Source organism: Taudactylus pleione, unplaced genomic scaffold, assembly GCF_031769625.1.
Source record: "Taudactylus pleione unplaced genomic scaffold, aTauple2 ptg000377l, whole genome shotgun sequence".
Taxonomy (NCBI): Eukaryota; Metazoa; Chordata; class Amphibia; order Anura; family Myobatrachidae; genus Taudactylus; species Taudactylus pleione.
The window spans coordinates 4,836,709-4,853,215 of record NW_028284778.1 but is presented as its reverse complement, the minus strand read 5'-3'; positions in this window follow the sequence as shown (position 1 = coordinate 4,853,215).

Sequence of the window (16,507 nt, the reverse complement as noted above, 5' to 3'; positions counted from 1 at the left end):
TCCCCTTCCATCATAAGCTCAGTATTGTTTTGAGGGCTCAATTCAGACCCGCTAGCTAGATGCATTCGCACGGAGCGAAAGTATGCAAATCCGTGATCGCGCGGCAAGGCAATAGCACGCCCACTATGTCTTGGTGTGTGATCGTGGTGTGTATGCAGACGCCCACCAGCCTGTCTTAAGACACCCACTAATGCATGTAATTTCCAGGATGTGTATGCAACCATCAGTAACATCGAGTACCATCGGAAGCGAACGCAGCACTTGTGGTTGACCATACCCTACCGCAAGCAGTGCAAGTGCTTCAGTGTGTAAAACAACCATGTGACGTGTCATCTGACGCTGCGGCTTAATTATGCACGCCTCTGAAACGGCATCAAGATGCTCAGGCACACCTGCGTTTGCACCACCACTCCCTCGTGTCCATCGACCAACCCGTCACCACCCACAAATGGCTTCTCCTGTCACTCATTCTAGCTAGGTTGCTATGCACAGCGAGTGCTTCGCGATCGCATGGACTGGTTTGCGCACTGCGATGTGTACGAATGCAAACATTGGCAGGCTGTGCGCGAACGCATCCTAACGAGCGGGTCTGTATCGGGCCCTTAGTGCCTTGGAGTAAGGTACTGGCTAGGTCCTAGCTTTTAGTTAGGTTTTATTTCTTTATTTTGATGTTTTTGTTTGGGTGCTTAGTTCCTGGCGACATGCGACAAGCACTAATAGAGTGGGAGTTATATACAGTAGGTTAGAGGTCTGTGTGAACCCTGTATCCCACTCTAAAGACGGACCCTGAGAGAGTCACCAAACTACCATGTCCCTGGGTCTCTCTCCATGCCAGACGCACATCTGGGGGGACCGCTGGCAAAGAGAAAGTAAGACTTGTTACAGAAAGTATAAAGACCTTATTGCCATTATGTACTGCTTCCCGGACCACTGCTTTTGAGCAGATTGGCCGGGCTAGTTATTACATGCATTGTAGAGCCGGCTTGTCTCACACCTCCCCGGGCTTCCACAGCACCACGCAGCTTTCAGTCCCCGGCGGCCCCACAAGGAAACGGAAGTGGTACAGAGCAGCAACATGCTGCTGGCTTTAAGGAGAGAGAGGCTTGTTGGGTTCCAGGACTCGGCGTCGCTGCACATGTAGACGCACAGCGGGTAACGCCATCAGGCCGGGCCGCGGGTAGTCTCTGGGGAATGCCAGAGGCTAGAGTTGTGTCCTGAGTGAGTAGGTAGTTAGCAGCAGTTCAAGCTGCTGCAAAGCCAGACATGAGAATGCGGAAAAGTTGTGTGGAGGAGCTCACAGCAGATACTGGGGGATAGACACTGACAAGTTAAGCAGTGAACTATTATTATTACATAATGCATTTAGCCTGGAATTTTTCTGGGCTTATAGATATAAAAACATAGTTTACTTTTTTTCAATATTAGATTTTTATTAAATCTTCAATAAACATACAATTCAATAAAAAAAAAACATTTAAATGTCAGTAGAAAAATAAAATCAAATAAATTAAAATAAAATAATAAGTGAAATATTTAGGAAAAAAATAGTAAATTAGAATAAAAAGACAAGGGGGTGGAAAGGGAATACAGAAGGGTACAAAATTAAAAAACAAAATATACATTTTAAATCACTATAAACACCGTAAAAAAAAATATATATAAAGCTAAAGGGTCTAACCACAAAACGACCCACTAGAACTAGGTAGGCGATCCTAAGGTAGAGAGGATCCTCTCCGTGCACTAGACGATTTTGTTGCCCAGTATTCACTCCACCCAAACCAACGTATAGAGGGATCCGAGGCAGAGGTAGAATATAAAGTTCTTGCAGCTTCAAATTCTCAATGGGCCTGAACATTGGATTCTACCGAGTCTATATTAGGAATATAAGATGTACACCAATGTTGTGCTATGAGGAGCTTAGTTGTTCTGAGAATATGTCGCATAACATAACGGTCATTATTAGAAAGATTTCCCTGATATACATGAAATAATGCCAAAAGAGGGTGTGGAGTCAGGTGAGTATTAAGAACTATGGAGATGAATTTAAAAACTGAGGACCAAAGTCCGGACAACATTGGACAGGACTATAAAATATGAAAAAAGGGAGCCAGCATGGCCACAGTTACGCCAACATAAGTTAGATGTGGAAGGCCATATTGTGTGCAACACAACTGGTGTAAAATATAAACGGTGGAGAAGTTTGTAATATTGTTCTATATGGGAGATACATTTGGACAGGTTAAAACAATTCAGAAATACAGAGTCCTATTCATCTTCCGAAAGGGAGCAGGATCAATCAGCTTCCCACTTCACTAAAGAGGAGAATTTTAGAGGCTTCATGAATTGAATTAAAAGGAAATACCACCACAAAATGCTACCCTTGCAGTCTACATTGTGGAATTTGTCCCGAATAAAATGGGGTAAAGTAGACACAACATTAGGGGATTGTGTAATACTAAACAGCCAGTGTCGCAATTGGAGACATTTATAAAAATCTCTATGAGGGAGTGAATACTGCCTTTGGATTTGGGTGAAAGATGACAAGATACCTGTCAACGTGATCTCGTTCAGGGAATGTACTCCATTGGCTATCCAAGCATCAAACTTTAAATTTGTTATAAAATGCGTCAATCTCACCAAAGAAAAATCTGTGGAAGGGAGAGACACTTCCTCGGATAGGGAAACAAATTCTAGCCAGCTTTGCGAGAAGCATGGACTGCGGTTGACCACACTATATGTTGTAAATTAGTATTAGGTGGTAGCCATGGAGTATCAGTCAGAGGGAATAAGGACATCATTCCTCGTTCCAGGAGAACCCATAATTTAGGACTACCAATGGTAAACCACGCGCTAATCTGAGATAATAAGATAGCTAGTTGATAGTTGTGTAGATTTGGATATGCCAGTCAACCGTCGCGTTTGGGGAGGGACATTGTTCTACAAGCTAGTCTGGGTTTCTTGTCCTTCCAAATGTGGTTAAAGAAGGCTGTGTGAAATTCTTTAAAAGATAATTGGTGACCAGTGTGGCGATGGTTCTAAATAGGTATAGTAATTTGGGAAGCAGGACCACTTTCAGCGCGGCAATATGACCCATCCACGAAACAATCTGCATCATCCAGTCCGATAAAATAAGAGCGATCTTGCTCAGGAGTGGGAGGTAATTACATGCAATCAGGACCGAAATTTGTGAGGTAAGGTGAATCCCCAGATACTTAAGACTTCTATCCTGCCACACATAAGGATATTCGGCACAGAGAGACTGTAAAAGATCAGGAGGAAAATTTATAGGGAGGGCTTCAGTTTTAGAACTATTCAACTTGTAATAAGAGACATTAGCATATTCTTCTAAAACTTCATGTAGATTTGGAAGTGATGAAAGTGGACCAGTAAGGGTCAGGAGAACATCATCCGCAAAAAAAAAATGTTGTGGGAGAGCCCAAAAAGTGTAGACGCCTGGATAGATTATTATTATTATTAGCATTTATTTATATGGCGCCACAAGTGTTCCGCAGTGCCTTACAAAGTACAAAAACAAATTGTATACAAGTGACTTACAGAACAATACACTACAGGACATGGATAATATATATTGCTACATTAGTGACCATATCACCCAGATAAGCAACAGAGCATAAGCAACCAAGTGTTAGGTGCCCTAGTGGTGAGTAAGAAGTAAATTACACTATAGTAAGGAGAAGCACAAGAGGGTAGATGGCCCTGCTCGTGAGAGCTTACATTCTAAAAAGGTGGGGGAAGACAAACTGGGTTGACACAGATGGGGTAGATGAGTGAGTTCTGCCAAAAGTTCGATTGCAAGCGCAAAGACTAAGGGGGATAAAGGGCAGGCTTGACGGGTACCATTAGAAATTTGGAACATGGTGGAAAGTAAGCCAATGGTAAACACTTTAGCCGACGGGTTAGAATATAATGCTAGTATACAAGATAGAGCCCTACCGCAAATTCCAAACTTACGAAGGACGGCAGTAAGATAGCCCCAGTGAAGTCTATCGAACGCCTTTTCAGCATCCAATGACAAGAAAAGAGGTTCATTAGAAGCAGAAAAAGCATCAATAGTATTAATAACTCTCCTAGAGTTCAATCTGGAGATTGTCTGCCCTGAACAAATCCAACCTGGTCTTGATGGATAAGGTGTGGGAGTATTGGATTGAGTCTATTCGCTATAAATTTGGCATAAATTTTAACATCGGTGTTAAGTAATGCGATCGGACGATAATTAGCTAATAGAGAGGGATTTTTACCCGGTTTGAGAAATGCAACAATCCGTGCCTCCAGCATTTCCCTAGGGAATGAGCCACTTGAGGCTTCAATTAAACACTTGAACCAACACTGGGGTCAAAATATCTTTAAAACATTTATAGAATTTATTAATGTATCCATCAGGACCAGGAGTCTTATCTATAGGAATGGTGTCTATAACCGCCGCTATCTCTTCCGAGGTCCAGGGGTGTTCCAGAGAGCAAAGGGTAGCTGCATCTAAAGGGGGCAGGTGAATGCTTTTAAGAAATTGCTCTATGCCTTCAGGAGTAGGTTGTCGCATACTTTGATTTCCTTCACATTTGTAATCTTCTGAATTTTATTCTTAGCCAACTTCCCCCTCAATTTTCTCGTGAGCATTCTTCCTGCTCTGTCACCCTGCACATAAAATTTTTGTTTCAATTTAAAAAGCGTTTTATGGACTTCCTGCAATTGCAAGACATTCCACTCTTCCCGAGTTTTAAGTAGTTCTCGGTACAATTTGTTGTCAGACGGAGACGTTTTGTGTCTAGACTCCAGATCTGTTAAGCGAGATTCTACTTCAGCTTGATGACACAAATGGGATTTACGAAGGTGGGCCACTGCCTGAATTGCTGAGCCCCTAACTACCGCTTTTAAGGAGCAACATAAATTAAATAGTGAGGTGTCTTCCGGTTTATTGGTCTCCAAAAAGAGGGATAGGGACTGGGATATAGTCTGTTTAGCCTTCAGGTTCAAGAGCAGATGGTCTCCCAGGCACCAAGGGCTGGGGGAGGTCTATGAGATGTAATGTCCCCACATATTCTGAGGGCCGAATGATCAGACCACGTTATGGCAGGATAGAAGTCATTTTAATCTGTTGCAGGGACCACTTATCTGAAAGGGCCAAATCGATTTGTGAATATGAATGGTGAACGTGAGAGAAAAACGTGTAATCTCTCACGGTAGGATTTCTGGCGTGCCAAATATCATATAGATCAAATTCTAGTAGTATGCGTCTGAATGCGGGAGAGTGATCACTGGTCGCCGGGGACCGCCTACCGTGCAAAGAGGAGGACCTATCAATAGATGGGTCTAAGACCATGTTAAAGTCTCCCAAAACTAGAATGGAGCCATAGCAGCAAGATCGCAAAAGATTGCAGAATTTCCTAGTGAAGGAAACCTGTCTAGTATTCGGGGCATATACAGAGGCAATAGTGACTGGCTTATCATTGAGTTTCCCCAGAAGGATCAAAAATCTTCCCTCTTGATCTGGCACCTGTTTTTCTAATACAAAATTACAGGTGATAGAAAGCAAAATAGCTACACCTGCTTTCTTACTGGGTCCATTGGACATATAACAAAAAGGATATTTAATATTAGAAAATTGCGGGGGAGATGACTTAATAAAATGTGTTTCTTGTAATGCCTTAAATTTATCAAAGTAATGAAGGGCTAGTCTCCTCTTGTTTGGTGAATTCAAACCCTTAACATTCATGGATATTACTTTAACCATAAAAAAGTAAAAAAAACATAGTAATAGTCACAAACAAATAGAGCTACCTTTAGGCAAAATCTTGTGTACCCATATGAGAGGGGAGATCGACTAATCAAAAAAGAGGGAGTAAAACAAAGACACTCAATTAAAGGGGGGGGGGAACAAAAAAACAAAAATAGCACCAAAAATGGGCTATAAGGGGAAAAATTGGGTCTACATTCGAAGCCGTTCCTTTCGCAAGATTTCATGCCCGTCCACTACAAAACTTCATCGATGGGTGAAGCCAGACCCTTAATTAAACAGGCAGATGTTCAGATTATCTCTGCAGACCTGGCAGTCTCTCCAGTGATGGCTACAGGAGACAAATCTGAACAGGGGTTGCCATTTGTCAGTAATAAATTGGACCATTGTCACCACAGATGCCAGCCTAACAGGCTGGGGGGCGGTGGGTCTAGACAGACACTTACAGGGTCTTTGGTCTGTCCAGGAAACCTCTTTCCATCAATATACTGGAATTAAGGGCAATTCGATATGCATTGATTCAGGTTCAATGCAGTATAAAGAATTTACCAGTGCAAATCCAAATCAGACAATGCCACGGCAGTTGCTTACATAAACAAGCAGGGTGGCACACGTAACTGGCAAGCAATGAGGGAGGTTTTTCATATCCTTCATTGGGCAGAGAGTTGGGTTCCAGCTGTTTTAACAATTTACATTCCAGGGGTGGACAACTGGGAGGCGGACTTCTTAAGTCGCCACAGTGTGCATCCAGCGGAATGGGAATTACACCAGCAGGTGTTTGCAGAAATATTTGCCAGATGGGGATCTCCAGACATGGATCTAATGACCTCTCGTCTCAACAAGAAACTTCCAAAGGTATGGATCTCGGTGCTGGGATCCTCAGGCATCTCTGGTAGATGCCATGACAGCACTTTGGGTGTTCCAGCTGGGATACATCTTTTCTCCGCTGGTAATGTTACCAAGAGTAATTCAGCGAATCAAATTAGTGGCATTGGTACACAATTCTTCGGACCATGTTGGCAGACATTCCATTTCATCTGCACCTGCGTCCAGATCTGTTGCTTCAGGGAACATGCCGTCACCCCAATTTGCACTGCTTGGTTTGGTTGGCATGGTTCTTGAATCCAATATTTTGAGGGCTGAAGGGTTTTCAAAACCTGTTGTAAAAACCATGATACAGTCTTGCAAACCAGTTATTCCCCAGATTTATCAACAGATATGGAAGACATATTTCTTGGTGTGAATAACACAGGTTCGTCTCTTGTCTTTTCTGCTAGAGTGGGTTAGTTAAGGGCTTTAGATTGTCCTCACTTAAAGGACAAATTTGGGTCCAGTTGATCCGGCTTCAAAAGGAAATTGGCCTCCATTCCTGAAGTTCATACCTTCTTACAGGGTGTTCTTCGCATACAGCCTCCTTATGTCCTGCCGGTTCCTCCTTGGGACTTGAATTTAGTTTTGGAGGCACTGTTTGAGCCTTTGGAAACTGTAGAATTGCGATATCTTACTTTGAAGGTGGTTTTCCTTTTGGCCATTGCTTCAGCTAGAAGGGTATCTGAATTAGCGTCTCTTTCTTGTAAATCTCCGCTTCTCATTTTTCATGAGGATAGGGTAGTGTTGTGCACTAAACCTTCCTTTCTTCCAAAGGAGGTATCAGCTCTCCACATTAACTAGGATATTGTTCTTCTGGTTTTTCGCCAGGATTCAGTAACTAAACTTCTTCCTTAGCACTGTTGGATGTGGTATGCGCGTTATGTATTTACTTGGACCGTACTGCGTATTTAATACATACGGATTCCCTTTAGGTGTTTATGCACTAAAAAGAGGTTGTCCTGCCTCGAAAGGATCCATTGCTAGATGGGTCGCTTCTGCCACTAGGCAGGCATATTTGTCATCAAATGTGACTGTTCTGCTCTGCAAAGCAACTACCTGGTCATCCATACACACTTTTACCACTTCCATACATTTAGCACAAGGGATGCCAGTGTTGGGCAGAAAATTCTTAGAGCGGTCAGTTCTGATGCTCTTCCCCCCTTAAATTATCTTGCTTTGATATATCCCAGATGTAAGGCATCCCCCAGATGGCTGAAAAAGGAAATACAATTTTTACTCACCGTAAAATCTCTTCCTTGGAGTCCATCTGGGGGATGCCAAGGTCCTTCTCTTGTTTGGTTTCATACTAGATACCTGTTGATCTCTGGTTTCTCAGTTTTTCCGTGGGTCTTTCTCTGGCTTTGTTAAACATTAAACTGTGCTTACGGTGGATGGGGTTATATAAGGGGGTGGGAGCCAGTTTTCAACTAGCTAATGCCTGACTCCACCCTTCACTATGCATAACCCAGATGTAAGGCATTCCCCAGATGGACTCCAAGGAAGAGATTTTACGGTGAGTAAAAATAGTATTTTCCGGCTGTGCAGACAAAGCCGGTTCTTTGGAGATAATCAGTCAAGCCGACTCTCTCGGTGTGATTCTCCACTTCCATCGGGCAACACCACCATCCACCTCTCCTTCCAACACAAGGAGAGGACTCCACTTATTGGTGAGGGTAACTTCTGGAGCCCAACCACGGTGTCACGTAGGCAGCACTTTAGTAGCTTCGGCTAAGCTCCCTATGGCGGGTAGAGCTGAAGTGCTTGCCATCTGGGGAAACAGTCTCTGTTGCTGCCTAGTGGCTATTGGTGACATGTCTACCACGGAGTACCCTCTTCTTGACTGCTGGCTATTCTCCATTTACAATCAACACCACCTTATGGGTCACTTAATCTGTTACAAGGGTGGTGGAAAAGGAGGAGGAGGGGGGGGGATCATGGGATTAACTCCTTAAAGGTACTAAATGTATTCTTCCTCAGAGGCTACTTCACCTTAGCCCAAAAAAGTCCATTCTACTCCATCTGGACATTTAATGTTGAACTTTTTAAAATATTCCTACCTACAGATTTAGGTCCCTGAGAGTATCAATTAATTTCCGCTCTATAATGTACTACCTCACACGGTTACAGGGAAGCAGAGTAAATTAACTCTTAGCGCCTGGGTCTATTTTGTTGTAGGATATAATATTACAGATTGAACACCATTTCTGCCCAATTATAGATTTTGCCAATCAAGACTAAACATCATAATATGGCTGGAGTTAAAGTTTATATAGATCCGGAGAAGGAGGTAAAAAGGAAAATACCCAGATATTTAAGTTTTCAGAAGACTATATTAAGTTGGAATTTAATTAAAGTTGTTGCACATCTAGGGAAGAGGCAGAAAGGAAGTACAATATATATCAGGCTTATTTAAATTAATTTTGAAGGGTGTCAAGGTTTTAATCATCTCTTGTATCTCATCTGTAGTGACTGTGATCTCTTTTAAGCAGTTGTCATGATACTCACAGGAGTCAATTATACCAGTGGACCTTGACATTCGTTTGGGTGGCACTTTCAGCTTTACTGGTCTCAAATTAAGGACTAGGGCTCTGATTCATTAAGGATCCATAATCGCGCGGTCTGCTACAAAGATATGCTAATAAATGCTATCGCAATGCCGTTGCACTGCCAGCATAGAGACGCCCACTGCCTCGATCTCACATCCGTAATATCTTGCAAACCTCCATAAACATCGGTAACATTGAGTACCATTAGCCCCTCACACAGAATTACAGCAGTCCTGACCTTACTTAGAAATTGCTAACCTCGTAGTACTCAAGCTGCGTATGCCTTTGCACTGGCTAATTTATGCACGTCCATGCAACGGCGTTCAAACTGACAGGCACGCCTGCGTTTCTCCAACCACTCCCCCGTCACTGCCCCCAAACGCTCACTGCCTGTCAATCACTCTGCAATGTCTCTATGTTCTGTGTGACCGCAATGAGATCACTGTGGTGCCTTCATGCACTGCAATGCATAGTCAGTACACTACAGTTGACTGTCTGCGTACGCTTTAGCAATAGCGATCCTTAATTAAGCAGGCCCTAGGTGTTACTGGATATATGATAGAAAAAAACAAAAAAAAAGTCCACACTCACGTTTACAAATCCAATGCTGGGGTGACTGACCCAAACAAGGTGCCACCTTGCTAGAAACAATTTTCAAAAGTAGGGGTGCACTCACCAGTCTTTAGAAGACTGGCAAGTGCACCCCTACTTTTGAAAATTTATATATAACAGTTTTGAATGGCTTCTATGTCTGTCCCAGATTCCTGTCCTATGTGTTTTTAAACCCCCAGGAGAAGTCTGTTTGGAAAAACAGACTAGAAATGTCGGCTTTAGTGAAAAGCCAGAATGGGTCCTGGGGGTGTGGATTTGAGGAGAGGGAGGGCTCCATCCACATTCCACTCCAGGTGTTGGGCCTTTCGGCCTGATAGCAGGCTCGTTAGGGCTTGCACCTGAAAGTGGCTCAGATAAGCTGGGTTTTGTTATAGCTGAGTGTCTCATACCTGGGAGGGCAGGCCCGCAGGCTAGTTTGCTCTGAGACACTGTGTGATACCACCTGTAAGTACTGTGGGCGTGAACTTATTTAGTGTTCTGTTAGTGAGGGAACCTGCTGTCTAGTTAGAGCCCAGACGGGCTAGGATTTTTGTTTGTGTTTTGTTTTATTTATGTGACCAGTGCAATAAAGACTGGCTACGACCAGCTTGCACGAGAACCCCAGAATTGTGTCCTGTTTCTCCGGCTGCTGTGTGTGTAAAGAGGGAGTCCATCTACCCAGGAGAGGGACCTCTATCCCGACTGTGTCACAGTTGGTGGAGAATGCAGGCAAGCACACACTGAAATTGCAGCAAGGAAACAATTTTCCTTTAAAATTTAAAAGGAACAGACATGGGGAATCCGTGAAGGTGGCGTCAGCAGATGCTTAGAGACGCCAGATTCAGCTTCCAACATACACCTAAAGATAACATGGAAGACATTGTTAAGGCCTTGCTCCAAGCTATGGCAGCTCAGCAGGAAACAAACAAACGTCAGCAGGAAGCTACCAGAGCTCAGCAGGAATCCACCAATGTGCGACTGTTGGCCTTGGAGAAAGCCGAGAGGCAACAACAAGTCACTATCGAGGAAACCTGCCAGGCCTTAAAAGCGGTAGTACAACACTTGGTAGCCCGGTCTGGAGATGCATCCACTGTCCCTCCAACCCACACTCGCTCCATACGCGGCAGTAATTTTTTACAGAAGATGACTCCAAGTGAGATGTGGAGGCGTATGTGACGGCATTTGAGAGAACCGCAGAAAGGGAAAGTTGGACCAAGGAACAGTGGGCATGTCTTGTGGCACCCTTCTTGTCTGGAGAACCACAAAAGGCCTACTATGATTTGTGCCTGGCTGATGCAAAGGACTATGAAAAGCTAAAACGGGAGATCCTAACTCGCTTGGGGGTCACCTAGTTTGTTCATGCCCAATGAGTCCACCGCTGGGAATTCCAAATGGAAAAGCCTCCACGCTCACAGATGCATGACCTCATCCATCTAACCACAAAATGGCTACAGCCCGTGACACTGACAGGACCACTGATTGTCAAAAGAGTCTTGATGGACCGGTATCTGCGATCGTTACCTGCATCTCTGCGCACGTGGGTGAGCCATGCAGACCCTAAGTCCGCAGACCAGATAGTTGAACTGGTGGAGAGGTACGTGGCGGCTGAGGAGCTGTTGAGTCTGCCCCATCGAGCCCTGATGGCGCATCGGCGAACTCCCATCGACACTGGTAAGACTGTTCCAGGGGAGAAGGGTGCTGGGCAATGGAATGTACTTAAGACTGAGGGTGTGGAACCTGGAGACAGGCCAGCCAGGCCAGGAAGGTTCCTACCCTGTAAAGGACTAGATAATATGATTCAGTGTTTCCGATGTGGTGGTTTCGGCCATATTGAGGCTAATTGTTCACTTACCTCTGAACCTATGCAATGTGATACTGCTCATGTCAAACGTAGGGGGTCTTTCTTTGCACAGCCAGCCTGTATTGCTGACCGGCAGGCTGAGACAGATAAACACGTGTGTACTTACTGTAGAAGGCAACCGAGAAGAGGCTCTGTTAGATTCTGGTAGCCTGGTTACACTTATGAAAGCTGAACTGGTGAACCCCTTGAAGCATAAGGGGAAAACTGTTGGTTTGACCTGCATACATGGGGATACTCTGTATTATATAACTGCAGAAGTGAACATCAAGACATCGTGTGGTTCCGCGATAGTCTCTGTGGCTTTGGTACATGGCTTAATGTATGATGCAATATTGGGGAGAGACTTTGCTAACTTCTGAAAGTTGTGGGAAAGGCGATTTTGCAGAGGTAAATCACCCTGACCCGTTTGAAGAAACTTCCTCTGCTACTACACCAGTAACCTTCTCAGAGTCAGAGATGTTCCCTTTTTCTAGTATAATTGGTGAACTAGAGTATACGGAGCGTGATGGTGGCTCTCCAAGTGATGTGCCTCCCACTGAGGTGGGAAGTGTTGTTGAGCCAGTTGATCGTCTGCCTAATTTGGAGGTCAGAAGAGAGGTCTTTGCCGTGGAGCAGTTAAATGACCCTACTCTGGTAAAAGCCAGGGGGAATGTCAAAGTGATCGATGGTAAACTCATAGACCCCGATAGCCCTTTGTCATATCCTCACATGGCAGTGTCAGGATTTTTATCAGGTGACTAAGAAAGGGGAAGATATTGTGGAACAACTAATAGTTCCCAAAGCATACAGAACAACATTGTTAGATCTGGCTTATGGTCATATAACGGCAGGCCACCTGGGGTTAGAGATTGGGATTACTTGTTGCCTTATTTATTGTTGGCCATAAGAGAGGTACCTCAATCCTCCACCGGGTTTACACCTTTCGATTTGTTATATGGGAGACACCCAAGGGGGTTACTAGACATTGCCAAAGAGACATGGGAGGGGCAGTCCAGTCTGTATAAAACCGTTATTGAGCATGTTTCCCAAATGCAAGAAAGAATTGCTGCTGTGGTGATGATAAACCCCCAGGAGGGAGCACTTGGAACAGGCCCAACAAGCACAGCAGAGGGTATACAACCGCAATGCTCGGTTACGCGTCTTTGCTCCTGGGGACAGTGTGTTGGTGTTGGTTCCCACAGTAGAAAGTAAACTCTTGGCTATGTGGCAAGGACCCTTTGATATTCTAGAAAAAGTGGGGGAGGTTAAATATAAAGTTTACCAGCCGGGGAAAAGAAAGCCAAAACCGATATACCATGTAAACCTTATAAAACTCTGGAAGGCTAGAGCAGCTCTGTCAGCTGTCCGAGCCCCTCCAGTAAACCCAGGGCCCTTGGTTCCCGAAGTGACAGTGGCAAAAACCCTGTCAGCTGTTCAACAGCAGGAAGTTAAGGAATTTCTTATCAGAAATAGGGTTTTGTTTTCTGACATACCAGGAAAAACCATGGTCATTAAACATTACATAATCACTGACCCAGGGGTTAAGGTTAACCTAAAGCCCTATAGATTACCAGAAGCCCAAGGAGAATCAGTATCGAAAGAAATTTAAAAAATGTTAGAGTTGCATGTAATTGAAGAATCACATAGTGAGTGGTCAAGTCCCATTGTGCTTATTCCAAAGCCTGATGGGAGTGTGCGTTTCTGCAATGACTTCCTGAAATTGAACAATGTGTCAAAGTTCGATGCCTACCCAATGCCTAGGGTGGATGAACTAATTGAAAGGCTAGGGACAGCCAGATATTTAACCACTCTTGACTTAACCAAAGAGTATTGGCAAGTGCCGTTAACTGAGAATGCCAAAGAAAAGACAGCTTTTTCTGCACCAGAGGGGTTGTTCCAATACAAGATGTTGCCCTTTGGGCTACATGGGGCACCTGCTACCTTCCAAAGAATGATGGATAGGATTCTAAGGCCCCATAGACAATATGCTGCTGCTTATTTAGATGATGTGGTCATTCATAGTCCTGATTGGCAGTCTCACTTGCCCAGAGTACAAGCAGTGTTGGACTCCATCTATAAGGCAGGTTTGACAGCTAACCCAAAAAAGTGTTGTCTGGCAATGGAAGAAGTAAAGTATCTTGGATACACCATTGGCAGAGGTTTGATAAAGCCACAGCTTAATAATATTGAGGCAATACAAAACTGGCCACGACCCCTGAATAAGAAGCAGGTGAGAGCCTTCTTAGGGATTACTGGGTATTATAGGAGGTTTATAACCAATTTTGCCACCATTGCAGTCCCACTGACTGACCTTACCAAAGGCAAACAGAAAGTCATGGTGGAATGGAGTCTTGAAGCAGAGAAGGCTTTTCAGGAGTTGAAAATAGTGTTGTGTTTCCAACCAGTTCTGATGACTCCTGATTTTGACAGAGAGTTTGTTGTGCAAACTGATGCGTCAGAAGTAGGTATAGGAGCGTTCCTGTCCCACAGCAAGGAAGGTGAGGAACACCCTATTTTTTACCTAAGCAGGAAATTAAATGTACAGGAGAGAAACTATGCTACAGTTGAGAAGGAAGCATTGGCCATAAAATGGGTGTTGGAAACTCTCAGGTACTATTTGGTGGGAAGGAAATTCAGGCTGATCACTGACCATGTCCCGTTGAAGTGGATGTCAGAGAACAAGGAGACAAATGGGAGAACAAAAAGGTGGTTCTTGGCATTACAGAACTTTACATTTTTGGTAGAACATAGGCCAGGAAGCCAGCTGGCCAATGCAGACGCTTTGTCACGCGTTCATTGCTTGGGGGCTGCAGTTGTTCCGCCCCACAGGTCGAAACAAAGGGGGGGGATATGTGATAGAAGCACTGGAACAGTTTTGAATGGCTTTTATGTCTGTCCCAGATTCCTGTCCTAAGTGTTTTAAACCCCCAGAAGTCTGTTTGGAAAAACAGACTAGAAATGTAGGCTTTAGTGAAAAGCTGGAATGGGTCCTGGGGGTGTGGATGTGAGGAGAGGGAGGGCTTCATCCACAGGCCACTCCAGGTGTTGGGCCTTTCAGCCTGGTAGCAGGTTAGTTAGGGCTTGCACCTGAAAGTGGCTCAGATAAGCTGGGTTTTGTTATAGCTGAGTGTCTCATACCTGGGAGGGCAGGCCCGCAGGCTAGTTTGCTCTGAGACACTGTGTGATACCACCTGTAAGTACTGTGGGCGTGAACTTATTTAGTCTTCTGTTAGTGAGGAAACCTGCTGTCTAGTTAGAGCCCAGACGGGCTAGGATTTTTGTTTGTGTTTTGTTTTATTTATGTGACCAGTACAATAAAGACTGGCTATGACCAGCTTGCACGAGAACCCCAGAATTGTGTCCTGTTTCTCTGGCTGCTGTGTGTGTAAAGAGGGAGTCCATCTACCCAGGAGAGGGACCCCTATCCCGACTGTGTCACAATATATATATATATATATATATATATAAATGAAAATCACACCGACACTGAGAAACGATAAACCAGATTTATTTTAATGTACATTGAGGTTCATTGAATCCATTATAGCTAATATGCTAAATAAGCATAATTCATAATATGCTAAATAAGCATAATTCACACTAATACTGAGTAAGTAAATATATATACATAAAAAAACAATAGGCTTTAATCCACGGCATTAAAATATGTGCAGTGTCTGAGGTATGTGATCACACCATTTAAATAAAATAAAATAAAAAAATCACACATGCTCTGCACTCACCTAATTGCACTCCACACTGTATTGCGTTTAAATTCAGGGAATGTCTGTAATTATTCCAATATTTTGGGCCGAGCCACCACCAAGGAGACTAGGTGAGTATTTAGTGTGAGCGCGTGTGAGGGTGTAATAAAGGTTTAAATCATTTGGTTTGCTTCTCGTGTCTTTTTATACATTTATTTTTTACAGTGGGGGCACAGGTGCCAGCAGCTAATTACTGTCTGGGCATGCTGACACTTGTGATTCTCCAAGTGCCAACATGCCGAGGCTGCCTTGCTGGGACCTGTAGTCTCACTGTAAAGAACAATATTTTTCTCTATTTTTACACAATTACCCCTGATTCCACTGGGGCAGTCGTGAGAGAATGATCCCAGGGTTGATTTTTCGAGAGGGAGACCCCCAGCATTTATTTTTGGGGTCCCGACTTTTCAGACTTGGAATGAACAGTGTGGGGCTGGTTAATGCTTTGGCATGGGGACCCCACGCTGTGTGTCCCACTGCAATCGCATTACACCGACTGTTTCAGCCTGGGGCTGGTAATAGAACAATAGGGGGAACCCCACACCGGTTTCCCCCCCCACCGATTTTCCTGTACCAGACCAGGCTAAAAGGTCCAGGGCTCGTTATGGATTTTATTGATAGCTCTTTAATTGCTTTAAACCCTAAGAAGCCTGCACAGATCATTGGATTTGTTTGTAGTCGTGTTTTAGGTTCTATTTGCAGACGGTCTTGAACTGAAAGATCAAGCCGAATGCCTTTACACCTGCAAAATCCGACTGACATCAAATTTGATTTTGAAATCGACAACAAAATCGAAGGTTAGTAAATTTGCAATTTGGACACTCAAATACAAAGTTGATTTCAGTTGACTCTGAAACAGAGCAAAAATCGACCTTTAGTAAATATACCCAGAAATCATGTTTAGCATGTGCATTTCATTAAATCTCCAACTTGCAAATTCATGGGAAACAGGCATGGGAATGAAAACTCTGCCAAACACAATTCTTAGTAAATTTACCCCCTCTGACTGTACCATCTGGGCTCAAGCATGGATGCACTGCTACCTCTCAGGACCATACACTCCAGGTTTAAACATAATAATAGCTGTTACCATGCTGAGACTTGTAGTACCAAGCATGGAATCCACTCCGCCCCCCCATTAGTAATC